Below are 15449 nucleotides of genomic sequence, written 5' to 3'. Positions count from 1 at the left end.
GTAGCTATTATTGCTTTTATGTTCATGGCACAGGACCAAATATCAGTTTATTTTATCTTTCCATAATGAGCTGTAATAAATCATAAATGCTGCGGTGCCAATGGAAGATTAAAGAGAAAAAAAAGTCTCCAGGGACCATGATGATTTCTTGGTCTGGATGATGACTGGATAATAAGCTGATTTAGATTCCTACAGCTGTGCTCCTGGATCTATGTGCTGAATTGGGTCCAGTACTACAGAGGGAAACACACCAGAACCATGCCATCCCCGTCCAAATACAGGTCCTCACCACTCTGGGGTTAATGACAACAGGTTGTTTCTAGTGGGAAATGGCAGACAGGGTCTGCTATAGGTCTGGTATCTGCCCCTGAGTGCCATAGTGCCTGTCATTTTGGATGTTATTATTAAGGTGGGTAGTCGATACATCAGGTTTTCCTTCACTGTGGCACACTGACCTGCTTCAGCACATGATTCCTTTATCCTGACACATAGCAGTGTAGGGAACAGACTACAGGCAGCTGCAGGACGTGATGACTGGCTTCTTGGTGACTTTAACAATATGTAGAAATTGTAAACATTGTCCTGATGTAGTCTATAATATGACAGGTGACAGAGGCTTCACCCCTCAGACACTTCTCTCCTCCTGAAATGCAGATGTGGAGCTCTGGATGTCTCAGGTGGAAGACTTCTATACCACCCGGAAAAAGTGTACAAGAGGGTACAAAAGTGTACAACACCACAGGGTGTGTGGTGTTTTGCACAATGTGGCACTGAGGACCAGTTTCCCCTCTCCCTCCTGACCTCCCTCCCCCTCAGCATTATGACCCCGAGCCACAGCCCCCTGCCCCACAAGAGGGATATAAACTAAGTGGAAAAATCCATGAGGAGGTCATACAGCGTTTGTAAGGAAAAGACAAAAATCATGGTTGTTAATAGTGTTTATTGTCACTCTTTGTAGAAAAAGATTAAAATCAAGATTTAAAAAAAGATTAAAAAAAGTTTTTGAAAAGACAGAAATAAAAAATGATTAAAAGACGAGACGATCTACAAGATACAATAGTTTTACACTCAGCTTTATACTATTGACTATAAGTGTAAAACTATCATAAATAGCCATAAGAGAAACAGAAAGAGGAAAAAGACATGTTCAGACTCTCTGTTTCTCTTGTCGTCTCCTTTTTTTTCTATTTCTCCTTTTCTTTTGAAGGTTTTCTTGTCTCAGCTGAGCAACAATTTCCTCCCATCTCTCTCGGACTCTCATATAATGATCTGTTTTATTCTCTGAAGTCTTCTTTTCTTCCTCACAGAGATTCTGGGTATCCTGGAGCCCCCTGTTGGTCTGAAGCTGTAAGTTGTTCCTCTCCTCTATGTCAAGTTTAGTTTTCTCTCTTCCGTCCTCTTGTTTTTCTTTCAAATCCAACGTGGGCTCAAACTGAGCAACACGTTCCTCCAGTCGCTCTTTCTCTCTGATCAAATGATCTCTCTCCTGCTCTGCACTATTTTTATTTTCTCACAGTGATTCTGAGTATCCTGGAGCTCCATGGTGGTCTGTTCTAAAGTGACCTCAAGCTGAGCAACATGTTCCTCCACTTTCTTTTGTTCTCTTGTCCAGCTCTCTCTCTCACATTCTACAGTTTTCTCCAGTTCCTTATGGATTTTCAGGGAAGACTGGAGCTCCATGGTGGTCTGATCCAAAATAAACTCAAGCTGAGCAACACGTTCCTCCAGTTGTTTTTGTTCTCTTGCCCAGCTCTGGCTTCTCTCAGTTATGTCCTGTTCCTGCTGCTTTCGCTCAGAAGCCAAAGTAGCCTCCAGCTTTTGCACCGTCTGTAGCAGAATGGCTTTCTCTTCTTTCTCTTCTGTTATCTTCTCTATCATTAGAAGAGAAAATGCATCCAAGTCTTTCTCTACTTTCTCCATGTGTTCCAGCTTCTCCTTCATTTCAGCAATCTGCTTAGTTTTCTTTGTTCTTCTGCTTTGAAAAAATTCTCTTAACCTTCTGAAGAGCTCCATGTTTATGCCTCTTTACTCACAAGCAAAACCTTGGAAATGAGAGAAACAGAGACGCATTCCCAATTATAGACGTTGCCTTACTGTGACGTCACAGGCAGATGCCCGCCCTCCGTCTGTGACGTAACCCGGTCTCTTTTTACCTGACACTATGCGCATGCGCACATTACAGAGGTCAAGAGCGGATAAAATAGCATGTCTTCACAGCTTTTCTGTTGTTCCTGAGAGAAGAGTGATATTACAGTCATAAATAAGATAAAACGGCTGTAAACTGTGTATAAAGCGAGTGAATCCGAGTTGAGAACCGGAAGTTGACCGGAGTGACTCTATGAATGTTGCAGAATCATAAATGACCAGTAGGTGGCAGTGTGATGTGTATTAGAGCTCACTGTCACAGCAGGTAATTAGAAGTAGTGGAGCTCTAATGACGTCATTAATAGCGAGGACAAGACACACAGCAGTTTGGGATTCTTTTATTGACTTTATTGATTAATTGATTTGGAGTATGATTGTGTTTCTGATCAAAGTAAGTTCATGTGTATGGAGTAAAAACAACCTGTACATTTCTCACTTCCAGACAGTATTATGAGATGTTCATCTGCTGGAAGTTCATGTTTAATGCTGCATGTTTTATAGGATTTATGAGCTGGAATAAATGTCCAAAAACCTCAATTCAACACTGAGTGATTTTTGTAGTTTGGTAGATATTAGATCTTTTGATGTATTATTCTTTTTTAAATATCTGTGTTTTAAATACACATTTATAAATAGCAAGGCTTTTACTGGGTAATAAATTAAAACATAAAGTCATAATTTACTGAAATGAAATTGAAAAACATCAAAATACAACAAAAATAAATAAAATGACTATCAATATGTTTAAAACTAGAATAAATCTGGTTCAGACAGTTAAATACAGTGCAGTATTACAGCCTTATTTCATGTTTATTTTATAAACACAGTTTGTCATTATAATATTAATAATAATAATAATAATAATAATAATAATAATACTTTATTGCAATAGGGTGCTTTAGTACCTAAAGGTCTACATTTAAACATATTTTATATTCTAAAATTATACATTTTATGATTATTATTATATGAAGATTTCCACATTTATATGATTTATCCTACAGATTAATCACTATAAAGAAAATAGAAACATACACAAGAATGTTATTAACAACTTGTACACTGTACTGCACGATCCATGTGGAATATAATGTGCATATAATAATGAATATTGTGAATGTAAACAAACATTCAGCAGTAGTTGAAAAAAATCAGGTCAGTCTCTGAGCATAAGCACTGAATCACTTGGAATTTACTCGCTCAATAATAAAAACTCTTTGCTATAGTTGTGAGGTGACTGATACACAAAGCCATGGAGCAGTTGGACACTGGGGAGACAATCAGATGAATGAAAGTAGAAAATGTGATAAAACCCTAAAGTTTATTGTGAGATTTGAGTCGTGATCGTTCAGATGCACAGTGTAGCAGCAATGACACAAACTTCACTTCACAACAAGAGCAAAAATACATGAATGAAAAAATGAATGAAGTTAAAATTCATCGAATGAAAAAATCCAATGTTATTTAAACTTTGGAGAAAAATCTTATATTCTGTTATTCAATTCTCTCATACTGACCACTGGATGTTCTACACGGCACCTCATGGTAAAGACTCTCTGATGACAGGAGACTCCACCATGATGCCGAGGCGATAAGAAGATCAGTAACATCCTGACACTGAGTTACAGTACAGTGGTCAGGGTCTCGTAACTCAGACCCCATGTCCGAATAGACATAACAATTGTGGCTCAATACTCAAATTAGTTTTAGCTGTTCACTAATCATTTACCAATAAGTTACAAAACTTCAAATAATACATAAACAAACCAAATGAAGACATCTTCCAGTCACGAATGAGAAGGAGAAAATCAGCTTTATTGCAGTCACTTCAGACCCGTCCCATGGAGCTCTCGGGAGAGAATCATCCTGACAGCAATGACACCCGTCAGCTTTCACATGCGAGTGCGAATTTGATATAAACAATCCTTATTTTTTATATCTCACACCTAGTAAAATGTACATATTGTGTCTAATATCTCCTCCCTCACAATTTACGTACATCATTGATTTTATGGGGCTTTGCATATCCCACCTTTTGCTCACGTGTTTTCTGGTGTGTTTCTGCCTATTCTTAGTTAAAATTCCACCCATATCCAGGAGGCCTCGTTCACCTCCATACGATTCTAATTTACATGTACAAAAATATCTCTTGATGGAGACCTTGTCTTAAAAAACATCCCCTGATCGTGCACTTTTCTTAAAATCTTGTCTGGGTTTTTTTTCCTATGTCTGCAAATCATCCTTTGTTTTGTTTTGTGTAGACTTTGTATAAAAACGTGTTTTTTACTAGTTTTACAAACCAGGGCTTTAGTTTTAACACATCAGCACTTTTCTCCAAATGCTTTTCCTAATTTTCATAGCTCTCGTCTTTTACTTAGTTTTACTTAAAATCTTCTTAAAATATATTTCTTATGCCATAATACTTCTTTATATAACATTTCCTGTCTTACTCTCATCCTGCCTGCATCTTAAGCTCATGCTCTCTCATGCTTACTTCCTGTGTGTTTTGGACAGTGTACCTCTTATACAAATTCTTGCAACTATTCTCCTACGTTCTTTATTATCTGACGATGTGTTGTGCCTATTAACCTATTACTCTTCTCATTTTTATATTTTTATATATTTTTATATGATTTTTTTCACCTACGTTTCTACTTGTGTTTTGAAAATATGTGCATATGCTGTTTGAGTATAGTTAAGGCATGTTGCCTGCATGCTGTTTGCTTATTTTACTATTTTTATTTTACATTATATTTTCCTATCTTTTCCTTCCGGCCGACACACTTTGCCTGGTGTACGTGGTCACCACTTTTTACCGGCCATGGCATATATCTGTTTTCTGGAGTGACTATTGTTCCTCATATGCGTCTCTATTTTCCACCTCGAATATCTCTTCCAGTTCATACTCATGACACCTCTACATTTTTCCCTTATTTTCCTAAAACTGCACAAACCTGAGAAATGAGAAACAAAGACACATTCTGACTTATAGACATCTCTACTGTGATGTCACACAAACACGCCCAGAGCTCCTCCTGTGACGTCACAAACCCCGTCTCGCTCTCTCTCAGATTACATTTTATTACGCACACATAGAGCATTTCTCACACAGATAATGTGATGATACAAATAAATATGATGTTCTTTATGTGTAAGTTTGTCTCTGATGAAAAAGCCGGTGGCGACTGCAGCAAGAACAAACTCCCCGAGACGGCATAAGGAAGAAACCTTTAGAGGAACCAGAGGGAACCCGTCCTCATCTGGGTTTCACTGAATGTCCATTTATTACAGCTAAATGATGTTAAGGTGAAGTGATGATCAGATACAAACTGTAGTCCTGAGTCAGTGTAGCAGACTGTTAACATAAACTACAGTCCAAATCCCAACCCTCAAAACTCCTGTTCTTACTCTGTTTTGTTTCTGCGTGGACTATTTCAGCCTGGGGGTCGTAAGTTTTTGGACACTTTGTTTTTGGTGTTTTTTCCTACGAGGACATTGTATTTTACCTGATAGTAGTAGTGCACATGTTTGATCTAAAATAATGAAAGTGATGAGACGGAACTCTTTGTACAAATAATCACACACACACACACACACACACACACACAGTGTATATGAATATATAGGTGCTCCTAATAAAGTGTTTGTAATACATGAACACAATTAGTATCATTGTACACACAGTAACATGGTCATTTTTTAAACATATGCACAGAGTCGTTAAAGACTCCTAATATAAATAATACAAAATTACCGTAACATATAAATATCGAAAAATGGCCCTGAATCCTGTCTGTACTGTAGATGTTTTGTTTGAAGTGTTGTGATCATGAAGATGAAATCCTGCAGGTTATTTGGTTTGTACTGAGTGATAGTTGTTTCATAAACACCTTCTTATAAAATCCAACTCAAATGTTAAATAAAAATTCACTCTAAATTTGTAATCAGCAGCGTCTCACCATCACATTCCACTACGGAGCGCAGGAGGAGGAGATGCCCGACTGCATGGAATACAGGAGAACATCAAATCCCTACCATTAGATAACTGCAGAACACAGTGTAAATAACGACATATTTTCCTTCAATAAATCTGGAAATGCAGCCATTACGCTCTCACACAGTCGTTACTCTCTTTATGTTCTCATTTTCAGTCCTAACTATAATGATGTTCATGACAAAACTGGCATGAAGAAACGTGTTCACATGTCACATTTTCATCTTCAAATTGTATCTCGGGTGATGATGCCACTAATTCATGCTGATTTTGCCAAGGTGTTAATGATCAGTGTAATTACTGTAAACATATAAATGCTGTGGTGACCCCCGTGTGTAATGCTGCATGATGGCACTGCTGGAGGATTACACCAATGGAAGATTAAGGAGAGAAAGAGTCTCCAGGGACCATGATGATTTCTCGGCCCATGATGATGACTGAATAATAAGCTGATTTAGATTCCTACAGCTGTGCTCCTGGATCTATGTGATCTATGCAGCTGCAGGACGTGATGACTGGCTTCTTGGTGACTTTAACAACATGTAGAAATTGTAAACATTGTCCTGATGTAGTCTATAATATGACAGGTGACAGAGGCTTCACCCCTCAGACGGCCCTCACCTCCAGAAATGCAGATGTGGAGCTCTGGATGTCTCAGGTGGAAGACTTTTATACCACCCGGAAAAAGTGTGTAAGATTATCAGGGTGTGTGGTGTTTTGCACAATGTGGCACTGAGGACCAGTTTCCCTCTCCCTCCTGACCTCCCTCCCCCTCAGCATTATGACCCCGAGCCACAGCCCCCTGCCCCACAAGAGGATATAAACTAAGTGGAAGAATCCATGAGGAGGTCATACAGCGTTTGTAAGGAAGACAAAAATAATGGTTGTTATTAGTGTTTATTGTGACTCTTTGTAGTAAAAGATTAAAATCAAGATTTAAAAAAAGATTAAAAAAAAGTTTTTGACAAGACAGAAATAAAAATGATCAAAAGGCGATCTACAAGATACAATAGCTTTACACTCAGCTTTATACTATTGACTATAAGTGTAAAACTATCATAAATAGCCATAAGAGAAACAGAAAGAGGAAAAGGCATGTTCAGACTCTCTGTTTCTCTTGTCTTCTTCTTTTTTTTCTATTTCTCCTTTTCTTTTGAATGTTTTCTTGTCTCAGCTGAGCAACAATTTCCTCCCATCGCTCTCGGACTCTCATATAATGATCTGTTTTATTCTCTGAAGTCTTCTTTTCTTCCTCACAGAGATTCTGGGTATCCTGGAGCCCCTGTTGGTCTGAAGCTGTAAGTTGTTCCTCTCCTCTATGTCAAGTTTAGTTTTCTCTTTCGTCCTCTTGTTTTTCTTTAAAATCCAACGTGGGCTCAAACTGAGCAACACGTTCCTCCAGTCGCTCTTTCTCTCTGATCAAATGATCTCTCTCCTGCTCTGCACTATTTTTATTTTCTCACAGTGATTCTGAGTATCCTGGAGCTCCATGGTGGTCTGTTCCAAAGTGAGCTTAAGCTGAGCAACATGTTCCTCCAGTCGTTTTGTTCTCTCTTCCAGCTCTCTCTCACATTCTACAGTTTTCTCCAGTTCCTCATGGATTTTCAGGAAGACTGGAGCTCCATGGTGGTCTGTTCCAAAGTGACCTCAAGCTGAGCAACACGTTCCTCCAGTTGTTTTTGTTCTCTCTTCCAGCTCTCTCTCACATTCTACAGTTTTCTCCAGTTCCTCATGGATTTTCAGGGAAGACTGGAGCTCCATGGTGGTCTGCTCCAAAATAAACTCAAGCTGAGCAACACGTTCCTCCAGTTGTTTTTGTTCTCTCGCCCAGCTCTGGCTTCTCTCAGTTATGTCCTGTTCCTGCTGCTTTCGCTCAGAAGCCAAAGTAGCCTCCAGCTTTTGCACCGTCTGTAGCAGAATGGCTTTCTCTTCTTTCTCTTCTGTTATCTTCTCTATTATTAGAAGAGAAAATGCATCCAAGTCTTTCTCTACTTTCTCCATGTGTTCCAGCTTCTCCTTCATTTCAGCAATCTGCTTAGTTTTCTTTGTTCTTCTGCTTTGAAAAAATTCTCTTAACCTTCTGAAGAGCTCCATGTTTATGCCTCTTTACTCACAAGCAAAAACCTCGGAAATGAGAGAAACAGAGACGCGTTCCCAATTATAGACGTTGCCTTACTGTGACGTCACAGGAGATGCCCGCCCTCCGTCTGTGACGTAACCCGGTCTCTTAACCTGACACTATGCGCATGCGCACATTACAGAGGTAAAGAGCGGATAAAATATCATGTCTTCACAGCTTTTCTGTTGTTCCTGAGAGAAGAGCGATATTACAGTCATAAATAAGATAAAACGGCTGTAAACTGTGTATAAAGCGAGTGAATCCGAGTTGAGAACCGGAAGTTGACCGGAGTGACTCTATGAATGTTGCAGAATCATAAATGACCAGTAGGTGGCAGTGTGATGTGTATTAGAGCTCACTGTCACAGCAGGTCATTAGAAGTAGTGGAGCTCTAATGACGTCATTAATAGCGAGGACAAGACACACAGCAGTTTGGGATTCTTTTATTGACTTTATTGATTAATTGATTTGGAGTATGATTGTGTTTCTGATCAAAGTAAGTTCATGTGTATGGAGTAAAACAACCTGTACATTTCTCACTTCCAGACAGTATTATGAGATGTTCATCTGCTGGAAGTTCATGTTTAATGCTGCATGTTTTATAGGATTTATGAGCTGGAATAAATGTCCAAAACCTCAATTCAACACTGAGTGATTTTTGTAGTTTGGTAGATATTAGATCTTTTGATGTATTATTCTTTTTAAATATCTGTGTTTTAAATACACATTTATAAATATAATAATAATAATAATAATAATAATAATAATAATAATAATAATAATAATAATAATAATAATAATAATAATAATAATAATAATAATAATAATAATAATAATAATAATAATAATAATAATAATAATAATAATAATAATAATAATAATAATAATAATAATAATAATAATAATAATAATAATAATAATAATAATAATAATAATAATAATAATAATAAAATAAAATGACTATCAATATGTTTAAAACTAGAATAAATCTGGTTCAGACAGTTAAATACAGTGCAGTATTACAGCCTTATTTCATGTTCATTTTATAAACACAGTTTGTCATTATAATATTAATAATAATAATAATAATAATAATAATAATAATAATAATAATAATAATAATAATAATAATACTTTATTGCAATAGGGTGCTTTAGTACCTAAAGGTCTACATTTAAACATACTTTTATATTCTAAAATTATACATTTTATGATTATTATATGAAGATTTCCACATTTATATGATTTATCCTACAGATTAATCACTATAAAGAAAATAGAAACATACACAAGAATGTTATTAACAACTTGTACACTGTACTGCACGATCCATGTGGAATATAATGTGCATATAATAATAAATATTGTGAATGTAAACAAACATTTAGCAGTAGTTTGAAAAAAAAAATGCAAAGATGCAAATAATGTGTTTATTGTGTGTGTGTGTGTGTGTGTGTGTGTGTGTGTGTGTGTGTGTGTGTGTGTGTGTGTGTGTGTGTGTGTGTGTTCTCTGAGCATAAGCACTGAATCACTTGGAATTTACTCGTCAATAATAAAAACTCTTTGCTATAGTTGTGAGGTGACTGATACACAAAGCCATGGAGCAGTTGGACACTGGGGAGACAATCAGATGAATGAAAGTAGAAAATGTGATAAAACCCTAAAGTTTATTGTGAGATTTGAGTCGTGATCGTTCAGATGCACAGTGTAGCAGCAATGACACAAACTTCACTTCACAACAAGAGCAAAAATACATGAATGAAAAAATGAATGAACTTAAAATTCATCAAATGGAAAAAAAATCCAATGTTATTTAAACTTTGGAGAAAAATCTTATATTCTGTTATTCAATTCTCTCATACTGACCACTGGATGTTCTACACGGCACCTCATGGTAAAGACTCTCTGATGACAGGAGACTCCACCATGATGCCGAGGCGATAAGAAGATCAGTAACATCCTGACACTGAGTTACAGTACAGTGGTCCGGGTCATACAGAGGTTTTCAAGACGTGTTCCACTCAGAACAGACCTCACAAGGGTCCATCAAAGAAGTCGAGTCCTCGCATGTGCGTCAGGTGCAGAAGCTGCTTCAGAAAACAGACACACGAGTGCTGCAGCATCGCTTTAATCACTTCTTATTTCAAGAAATCTTACCAAGTGTAATTATTTTACTGCACTGGAAATCATTTGACTTGTTTCTAGTCTGTAGAGTTTCTTCTTAAATCATGCTTTTATTTCTTTATTTTGACGGATATTTTTGCAGTGGACGCGTCATAATGTGTGCTGTGTGTTTTACACCACCTGGCAACCATTCTTATCACATAAGAGAAAGAGGAACGGAAAAAAAATCCTGTTCTCTTTGTTTAGCCTTTTGAGCTCTTCCTCTTGCCCTGACTTCTTGGTAGATGTAGAAAGAAAAACATATATCTTGGAGAGTGTTAATGTTTTATTAGTGTTTAATGTTTGTTTTTTTTTTGTTTTTTTTTTCTCCTGTTCTTAATGCTTACATTCATGATTGTGATTATATGTATAACTTAGAAAGAGAGAGACCAATTTCTTGTTGTTGGACTAAATTAAACACTGTTCCATTGTCTTTCTCGAGTGTCTTTCTGTTTGAATGCATCAATAAAAAGAGTTGGATAATAATAATAATAATAATAAGAAGAAGCTAAGTGATTTTGAAATGTTTTGCCGGTGTCTATGATGACAGGCGGGACCATCTAATACACAAACGCCAAGGAAAGCAAATAAAAGCAAGACTGCTTCTATGCTAGAAGAACGTTAGTTGTTTTGAACTTCTCAGCAAACCGGTTCATTCTCCTGCTCTACTGCAACTGAATGTATGTGCAAAAGTGCAAACAGTGACCAAGAAGCTTTTCCCTGTGGTAGTTTCTGTAGTGTAGTGGTCATCACGTTCACCTCACACGTGAAAGGTCCCTGGTTCTACACCAGGCAGAAACAAGGTTGTGATTTTGAAGCTAGTGTTAAATTCTTAGGCCTGTAAACTGTGTTACTCGACAGCATTAGAGAAATGTAGAAAACTTTCTTTTATATTGTTTCTGTAGTGTAGTGCTTTAAGTGTTATTGCTGCTGTTTGAACTACAAAAATGTTCAAACAAGTTAAATGTTCCTTATTTTAAAATATGCAAATGCAGTTATAGGAAAATAAACTATTTTCTATTTCAATAAAATCTGAATTCAAGAAATTCCTGGAAAAAAATGACTTTGACTTATTTTACACACAGAACTGTGCAGTAAAGCTGAAACTCTACATCTTCAAACTGCATCATGTAACTGAAAAAAGGAAAACTTTACAGAAGTGTTTGATTTATAAAATGCTAGCTAGTGATGTACATGCAGCCCTTTTACATCATTAGAATGCACAATTACTGTAGGAAAATTATAATCTAAGAAACTCCTGGAACTAACAAGCAAAAAAAATGAACAGGTACTTTAACAAATCTTGTTTAGTAAAACTCCAAATTGTTAAAACTTTTCACTGACATTCAGAAGTGTAACAATTGTTTCAACAACAAAAACATCTGTAGAGTCTTTTTCACATTGTCCACAACAAGAAACTAGATCCTGTCAGCAATGTCTGAGATGAGTGAGGACTCTGGGATTGACTCAACACTTTTTCTTCTTGGATTCAACCTCGTGCCTCTCAGGATTTATGGAAAAGAAACACCTTTATGGAAAAATAGAGTGAGAAAGATTGAGAAAATGAACAACCTGAGATGGATATCAAATTGATATTTGATAAATCCAAAAGGTGTTCATAAAAACAATATTAGCGTTGGAGAAACTCCAGTGTTGATCGTGTTCCACTGGGTAGTGTATGTTAAAGCAGTTATAACTAAATATCAGGCAGATGGCGGTGAAGGTTGTGATGTGGTTTGACAATCTTCTTGTATGCTCAACATGAATATCTCAGCAACAAAGCAGGAGGAATGAATAATAATAAAATATAATAATTCAAGCTTTCAGTTCAATGTCAGTTATATATATATAATGCAGAAGAAACAAATTGGAGGATGAACGCTACAATATTGGTTAAACAAATAAAAAATGCATAAATTAATGCCAAATAAAAAATTACATAAAAGGAAAGTAATTATTAAACAATGATTGGAAATGGAAAAAATTTTATAATAGTGCTTAAATTAAAACTGAAAATGATAAATATTGATCTGTGTCATGTATAATAAAATAAGTTGGTAAAGTTTCTTTTTGGATGCTGTATTTGGCACAATAATTAATCAAGCCATGTATTTGTTCTTTTTTACCAATTAAGGCAGGATCCATAGTTACATCCATCATAGGATGAATGATCTTACTGGCTGAGCTTCTGAGCTGAAATTTTTGAAACAGCCTCCTATTGCATAATAACAACATTTATTTATTCAGGAAATAATGATGATCACATCATCATTAGACTCATAAAAATTATTCTAATTAACACCATGTTAACAAGTGCCATTGGGTGGTGTGGTGACATTGTTCTATACTCACTATTTTGGGTCCAGGCAGCAACCAGTCTTGTGCTTGTGGGCTTTAACACTGGCAGCAAATCGTTTTCTGTGATGTTCTTTAAATCATCTGTGGTTGCCGCAGTGTTTTTAAAGTATCTTCAACGGACTTATCAAGTTGATCAGGAAGGTCTGGAAGCACTCCTGCTATCACATCCCCTATGTTCTTTAGCAGCTGTGATTCAGCCATATCTGTGAACACACACAAAGAGTTTGGTTTCTGGTCCAATGAAATGAAGGCATTCAGTCTGACAAGATGCTGTGCTTCAGTGGAATAATCTGGTAACCATTTTTCACATAAGATGACAATGGCCACAAGTCAATCAGTTCACTGATGAGTCTGCACTCTGTCTTTTTTTACTGAGTACATGTGGTAGTAAGAAATAAATTCAGCATCATAAACTCTCATGAGAAAATGAAGAGCTGAATCATCCTTAACAAAAATCAGCAGAAGTTCACCAAACTCCACTGACTCATCATACTTCATGACAAAAAACTGGCCCTTCCTGTAAGCAAGGCCATTGTACTGAACATCTACTGGAATCTTAACCTTCTCACTGTAACTTGCTCACTGTAAAGCTGCAAGTAAAATGCTGAGCCATCTTTTATTTGCAATGCTGGAGGACTGACTGACCCAGCAGAAAGGAAGACCTGGAACATTTGATGTCTCTCTGAAAGAGTCAAGCACAGGTTTTTGACATTTTTCAGATGCCTTGTGAAGCGATACCTGGGCAGGCGCGAGGTGCGCGCTGGACCTGGGCAGAGAAACACGCGGAGTTGAGGTGCTGGGAGCGCTAGGTTCAACCCGGGAATTTACATGTGATGAGTAAGCGTCCGCCCGGGATGTTCCCAGCACCGCTTTTCGCTCTCGCAGCTGGGCATCGAACGAGTTCTCACCTGTGCTCAAAGGCAGACACACATACATAAATACAATATGAAAATAAATAATAATAAATTGGCAATTCACACAACAAACAAATTAAATACATTTTTCAGTACACACACACACACACACACACACACACACACACACATACACATACACATTTAAATCGCTATCTCTCTAATCACACTTAATTCCTCCAGGATTAATTACAGGTTGGGTGACCTCTAACCTCTCGTGTGGTGCTGATGATCCTCCTCAGAAGTCCGTCTGCTGTCTGAAGTCTCAGCTCCACCCTCTTCAGGTCATCAGACTTCATCAGGGCTGTCAATTAAACACAACCTATGTTTATCTACACTTATGATACCAGGACGAGAAAAAACCCCTCTGAAGATGTTCTTCTTAAAGGCAGCATTTGTGCTGGTTTAGAAATAAAACTGCATCAAGTCTACCCAACCAACACACTGCTTTTTACACCACAAACACAAACACTTTTCTCTTTTCTGATCAGACGAGCTGCCATTTGAGTTCACTGACAATGTTCTTATTCTAACAAATGAAATTGATCACAGTATGATTTTTAACCCATATTGATTATTGCTCATTTTTAAAAGCCCTCTGTAACAACCAGCCAAAAATATGCCGAGCTAAGCGATTAGATCAGACATAAACAATAATATTTCAAATCAATTTTCAAGCGAAATGATTTCATAAAATAACTATGCAGTCACTTTTACTCAGCTCTTCTATTATTAATACTCAAGTAGTAGAAAATCTACTGCCCACTGGATCCTGTTTGGTCCAGATCTTCCAGTGGTGTCTAAATCTAGTGTGCAGCCAACAGCTCACCTGCTCAGTAATGAAGTTGTTCCCATCCACGGTTTCAGGAAGAACATCAGCACAGCTCAGTTTAGAGTCCCTCCATAAGACCTCCACTTCCTTTTGGCTCTAAAGTGAAGAGAAACACAGCAATGACTTGAACACAAAAGAACCTTTTTCAACTAGTATGACAAAACACTTTCCTTTTTTTCATTTATGTGGTCACGTGTGATCTGGTTTCGCTCCAGCGTGGTCTCCACACCCACCCGAACAACAACGTACAGCATCCCGCCCTGGTCCAGTTCCTCCACGCAATGCGAGACCTCCTGCACACGAACCCACCACGATTATGTGACGCAGTAACAAGATAATAACCGATGTGTATGGAGCGTTTCTCCATTTCCTCCTCTGATAGCGCAGGCTTGTTTGTAGTCGAGTCTGGCACTGCGTCCAGTTTTACTGAAACACAAGAGACATGATGTGTCATGACTAAAAATGCTCATGCATTAAACTGAATTATGTTTCAAGAACAACACCTACAATCACAACCTGCTTTGAATTTTTCACAACATGAACACAGGAGAGAGCTGAAAAAGGACACAGACTACATTCACTACAGACTCACCTGATGCTCCGGATGTGGCTCTAGCGCTAGTTTCTCCATCGCAGCCGTTCTTCCAGTTCCGCCGTCGTCCCCGAAATCCCACTGCATACTTCCGGTATTACTGCGTGTGTGGAGACCGAGGCTTTTATTTTCTGATGCTCATTTTAGGTTTCTTTGACTAACCCACAACGCTTTGGAGGAGTTCAGGTACCTGGGGTCAACAGTGCAAAGTAATGGAGAGTGTGTTAGAGAAGTGTGGCTTGTGACCACATTTTTTTAGATTTTAATGGAACAAAAATACATCAACAATGAACAAGTTTTTTTATTTAAGACATTACTCTTGACTTATGCTC

At 37.4% G+C, this 15449-nt stretch overlaps 1 protein-coding gene and 1 non-coding gene across 2 annotated transcripts in view; one reads left to right on the top strand and one right to left on the bottom strand.

Annotated features, from left to right (window-relative positions):
* The window catches only part of LOC124384658 (leucine-rich repeat flightless-interacting protein 1-like), a 468068-nt gene that overhangs the window by 222962 nt on the left and 229657 nt on the right, over positions 1 to 15449 (bottom strand). The gene's annotated exons all lie outside the window — the stretch shown is intronic.
* trnav-cac lies at positions 11150 to 11222 on the top strand. The gene has a single exon. It is a non-coding gene; the product is annotated as a tRNA-Val (tRNA).

The sequence above is a fragment of the Silurus meridionalis genome, chromosome 4 (assembly GCF_014805685.1).
Source record: "Silurus meridionalis isolate SWU-2019-XX chromosome 4, ASM1480568v1, whole genome shotgun sequence".
NCBI classification, from domain to species: domain Eukaryota; kingdom Metazoa; phylum Chordata; class Actinopteri; order Siluriformes; family Siluridae; genus Silurus; species Silurus meridionalis.
Note: the sequence above shows the minus strand (reverse complement) of the source record. Positions and strands in the feature narration are given on the sequence as shown.